The sequence below is a fragment of the Drosophila guanche genome, unplaced genomic scaffold (assembly GCF_900245975.1).
Source record: "Drosophila guanche unplaced genomic scaffold, DGUA_6, whole genome shotgun sequence".
NCBI lineage: Eukaryota > Metazoa > Arthropoda > Insecta > Diptera > Drosophilidae > Drosophila > Drosophila guanche.
The window spans coordinates 2,019,094-2,025,093 of NW_022995752.1; positions in this window are offsets into that span (position 1 = coordinate 2,019,094).

Sequence of the window (6,000 nt, forward strand, 5' to 3'; positions counted from 1 at the left end):
AGATGGTTAATATTTGACTATTATTTTTGTGGGTTGTTGCTTTGAAGCTTTATGTAATTACCACTTTGAAGGGGACTTTCAAGCCTTTAGCCTTTAGTCCCCATTTAAACTTTTACAGCTATCGTTTTCCATCGCTTACTTTTCCTGAGCCTTTAAATTTTGGTCGAAATTCTAAGCTGAAATCCCATTATCCCTTCACATTTTGGACCATGGGCTAATTAGCTTTCCACCTTTTTAAAACATCAAGGAAGGAACAGCTCACGTATTTGTTATAGCAACAAGCAGATAACTGAACTTGGCCCAGAAGAAAGAGACAGCATGACAGAGAAAGAAAGCGATGGAGAGAGAGAGAAGGAAACAGGCAGAAGTACTTCTTCTTCGACTTCCCAGTGTTGTCCAAACGAGCTTAATGAACTCTTTCAAATCAGAGGAAAAAGCATCACCAGGCATCGCTCAATGCCAAAAACATTAAAACTGACAGACAGTCGGAGAGACAGTCAGAGAGACAGACAGAACGGCAGGCTAGACAGTAGATGACTGCTGCCACACCCCCGTTTCCCAGAGGAAATACGTGCAACACCCCGTGGCAAGTTCATTGTGTGTGAGAGGGGCATTCCCCGGTGGTCTTCCGGGAGCTGTTGCGCCAGCATGTGAACAAAAACACAGGAGGAGGCAGCAGCAAAGGCCACAAAGGTCGTTGCAACACATTCGCCTCGTTGTTGGGTCAAAAGTCAAGTGCTGCTTGTGGTGGGTGAGGAAGGAAAGTGGGGTGTGGGGAATGGGGAATGGGAAATCCCTTCTCGGGTCCAGCCATTACTACACTTTGTTGGCTGCTTTCTAAAGTTTTTCTCTCACCATGGAGAAAGTTCTGCTTTTTTTCTCTCTCTCTCTCTGGCTTCTTTTGTATTTTTCACGCCTTGTCGAAAGTTTTTCCGGTTGTTGCTGTTTTTCCTATTTTTCAGTGTGTTTTTTTTTTTTGGGTTGCTGATTTTTCGCCTGCTGCTGCCTTAACAATGAAATTTTTGACTGCTGATTGTTTGCTGTTCTGTTCAATGTTATTCTTCCAGTTCAATGCGACTTTAAGTAGACAAAACAGTGGAAAAACATTGGAAATATCAGAATGGAAGCAGAGGATACCCTGTGAAGAAGAACCCCGTTCTGCAGGGGCAAGGACAGCAGAAAGCGAAGAAGAACTCAGATACTTTGGGGCAAGGTCTGCTGCAAATTGAAAATTGAAAGTTTTGCTGAGACTATTTTTTTTCTTTTCTAGTTTTTCCTTTATAGATGCATTTTGTTTTGCAGTTTGTCTGTGACTTTTTCCTTGGGGTTAACTATGTCATGAAGCTGCAGCTTGCCCCCAAATGAGGTAGAGATAGAAGACCTGGGGGGGTTATTTCTTTTTTTTTTGGTTTATGTAGCGAATTATACGGCAGATGTTTAAACTGGCAAAAGTTGCAGCAAAATAAAGCTATAAAAAGGTCTATATTCCGAGAGAACTGGGGAACATCCTTCGACCTAATAACATCACGTAATGTTTGAGGTTCACTAAAAACCGCACATTTCTCTTCCTAAAAATCGAAAATCCAGCGTAAAAAAATCAAAGCTGCTGCCTCGTGTTTGCCACCACCGTGTGTGGCATTCATTTTTCCAGCAATTTTCACACTCAAGCTGGCATGCACTTTGGCTGCTGCATTTCCCCCTCGATTACTCTCTCTCCCTCTCTCTTTTGCTACCAATTCCATTTCCTTCGTGTTATCTGACAGCTGCACTTACGCAATGTTACGCATAGGTACCCCCTGCACCTGCCCTGCTTGTGGCACCTAAAATGTATGCAACGTAGGTGCTTTGGATGCCCTTTTGCAAGGAGGTTATTCCATTTTTGGCAAGAGTCCCGCTACAATTTATAATACCTTACAAATTTTATAAAACTTATAGGTCTTGCGTTGGAAACTGATTTCTGGCATATCACTAACCAAAATCGAGGATAATCGGTTATACAAATTCGTTTAATATTTCATTAGCCCATAAATAACCATCAAAAAAATGTTGTCTATTCTGTCAAAAAGGGTATTCAAACTTCTGCAGTTCTTTTCTCTCTGCATATTTTATTGTGAAAATATGTGAAAATTCATTGGAAAGCAACTGCGCGAAATTGCACGACAAAAGCCCCCGACTCGTACATGCCATTAGGCCAGAGGCGCGGCAACTGTGCGGAAAAGTGTTCTGTCATTGCCAGCAAGTACCGCAGATATTTTTGCATTTCCATTGGCTGTCAATAGGAGCGAAGGTTTTCATTTCTCCAAGACTCAAAAATCATTGCTCGCCTTTATTAGCAATCATGACTAAGCGCTCCCTTCCTTGATGAACACTTTTCGCGGCCGCTTTTCTCTTTCTTGTCTCCTTTTTTGTATGCTGACAAATTGACTTGCCACATGGCCTAAAAGTGTGTGGCAGGCAGCTGCCATGAGTCGTTGCGGCTAATAACTCAATAAAGGAAGTCATGCCTCATGCCGCATGCCTCACGCCACTTTCCCTTCCTGCGGCTTACCTTTTGCTTGGGGAGGGAGACGAAGCTTAAGCCGATTTCCGCTTGTTTGTCGCACAATTACAATTTGTCAGCATTCGGGGCTTACAGAGTGTCCTTGGCCTGTCTTTGGGGTGCCAAGGATATATATCTATGTATATAATATATATCCGATGCCTAATTAGGGATTAGAGAGTGCGGCAAGAAACGGCATCACACTTGATGTACAGCAGACAAGTGACAACGGGGGGTAGGCACAAAGAAAAACATTGATGAGACTTAGAAAAGTGTGAAAAAACATAAATAATTCTGGGTTTTTTTTTCTTTCAAGATTTGGAATTAAAATGGGAGTAAAATAAGTTGCCATTTGCTGTATTCCACTTTTGGTACCCTTTATATTAAAATTAAATTAATTATAAGACAAAAAGAATTAAATTGTATGGCAAAAATATAAACAAATTCTTTAAAAATCTGAAATAAATTAAAAAACTTTTGGATTATTAAACACCCCCAAAGCACCTATATACATCGATGTGACGCTGTACAAATTGGTTCTTTCTCTCTCTGGTCAGGGCCACGCCTCTTGAGGCTTTGAGGCTCCTACTAATGACCGCACGTAGAACATCTTGCGGTCCTGCGGCTGCCATAAATAACAGTAAAGCGCATTTGTCATAGGACCTTCGAGTCACAAAAGGTGACCCCGAGTTCCCGAATCACCTTTTGGCCAAGTGCAATCCTTGGCCTTTGTATCGCTGGACGTGTTCTTGTGCCTGTAAATCAGCTCATTAGTTAAGTTGGCAGGCAGGCAGCACCTCCAATGGTCAGAAGCTCCATGCCATGCCACACGTATTTTCTGCTGCCCGGCGTCGTAGTCGTAGTCCTTCGTTAAGCTTCATTTAATCAAAAACAAAAGTTGGTTGGGAAACCACGTGAAAAATCACCAAATGCTTAAGGCCTACGCCTCGTACTCCTCGTACTCCTCGCACTCTTTGAATGCTAATAAATCTCTCGGTTTCGGATGGGCTATCAACGCTTTTCTCTCAGTGGGTAGATGGGTGTGGAGGGTTAACATACGATTTAGGGCAGTAAAATATCCATGCGCAGAAAGTTCAAAAGGGATTGCACGTTGCTTAAGCCATTGAAGTGTTGCAGGGGTCGATGGATGGATGTGAATGTGGATGGATGATACGTGTGTGAATCAAAAAGTTAATGAAGAGTTTTCTGCTGAAGGGTTCAGAGTTCAACGTGGTTCCATATTGTTATTGTTTAAAAACTAAGGTTTAAAGATAGTTAGAGCAGCGAAATTAGAGCAGAGAGCGACGATGATGAGAACTGTTTGGAAACAATAATAATAATTTGCTGGCAAATGCCCCAAAGGGAAAAGTAGCAGGGAAAAACATTAACGAGGGGTCGAAAAGAGCTAACTAAGCATTTTGGTGGGGGAGCGGGGAGAGGCTGCTCTTAGGAGAGTCTTAGGTGGTTGAGTGGGGGCGAATGATGGCTATAATGACGTCAAAGTTGTCAGGTAGCTGCTGCGGCGTCGCTTTTTCATATTGTTTTGGCTCCATTTAAACCTTACCTTTGTCCGCCACACCCCCAGCTTTCAACTTTCACCTTGTCTTGCCTTGCCCCTCATTACCCCTCCACTATGATAACGATAATGATGATAATGGCGCGAGCATTGCTGCTGCTGGATGCCTCGAAGGCTACTCTACGACTCTCTCTCTTTCTCGTCCGCTAATCTTAATTACTTTTTGTTTAATTACTTTGACGTTTTGGAGAGGCGCCTCCAACGCCTGCTGCCTGCTGCCTGCCTCCTCTGCTGCTTCCATTGTTTCCACTTTCCAACGCCCGAGGGTTGCATGCAGCGTACCACCGCAGCGGCTTCTTTTCTTTTAAAATAAATAATGTTTACTTATTATTTTTGTTATGCTTTTTTTCTGCCCTTACCGTTAAAACTTTTCACAGCGAACCTTTTTTCTCGCTGTTGTTTTTCCCACCGTAAAACAAATAAAGGCCTAGCATATGCTTTTAGGCGTTTCTTTCGCTGTTGCTTGCCCTGTGAATTAGTTGGAATTTTCATGGGAAATGCCTACCTACGCATATTTTGTAAACTAATTTAGTGATTAAAATCTGTAGAGGGCAAAAGTCCTGCTGCTCGAGGGCCAATGGCCTATCCAATTAACTTAATAATGTTGATTTTTTATGGGCCGAAAGTTTTGTCATTGACTTTTTGGGATCAAAATGTTTTGCCCAAGGACCTGACAAGACACAGCCACCCCTCTCTGAAATCGAGTGTGCGCCAGAAATATTTTGTCACAGTCCAAACGTAGAAGGCCATTTAGTAGTGTAGTGTGTAGGCCATGAAATTGTTTGATTGCACATTAAGTGGTGCCCCTCAGTGGCCTGTTTTCTATGTGCCACAGAGTACGCATCGCACCACAAAAGAGTGATAGAGAGAGGGAGAGGGCAAGAGAGCTCTCTGCTCCTGCAACAGGAATAATTTATGGTGAAAATCACAAAACCGAAACCAGAGAAAGAGACACCGGAAAAGTGGAAAAGTGGCCAATATAAATTCCACAAAGAGAAAGACTCAAGGGGCGGGAAGAGGAAATACAACAAAGTGGTGAAAGGGAGGTATGAAATAATGTGGGAATGTGGAAAATCTGTTTGGGTGTGTTTGTTTGGGTGTTTAGACGGAAAAAGTATCTTGTAATGTGGTTCTGGTATCATTTTGGGGAATTGGATCTAATAGAAACCTTTTTGAGGTGCATTAGGAAGAGATGCTAAAGATTTTATGTGGGTAAAACTATGAAGAACAATTATATAACGTTCACAGATATTATGATAGAATGAATAATGGGAAGCAAGAATGGGTGTAGAAAAGAAGGAATAACAAAGTCAATCCACTTTAAAACTTCCGCTAGAAATCCTTCGCCTAAGATCAACATTACCTCAATAAAGCCTCAAATTCTTTTACGACAAGTCTCACAAAATGCCTTACACATCCTAACATACCCTGCACAGGTAGCACTTGCACACCTACATCACCTATGTTGAATGGAATGGCATGGAATGTGTGTTTTATAAGCCATAGATGGCCCTCAAAAGTATGCTATATAAATGTTAAGGCCAAGCAGACAGCAAGAGAGAGCGAGCAGCCACAACGTGGCTTCTGACGTGTTTAAAAGCCACAAGAGAAGGAAATAAAGAGGCAGAGAAAACGCATTAAAAGTAGAGCAGAAACAAGGCAGCCGAAGGGAACCCAGAAAGAGATGAGCAAGAAAGGAAAGTAAAGGGAAATAGTTGTGTGGGCATTAAATATCCTTTGAAGGGAATACTCTTCCACTTTTGATCTCTGTATAGAGATAATGTCCTGGACTTGCCCAGACAGGCGCTGAAAAAGATAAATGTATCTTACAGATACACATACAGACAACGCAGTAGAAAGTAAAATCTCACTTTGCCTTGCACTC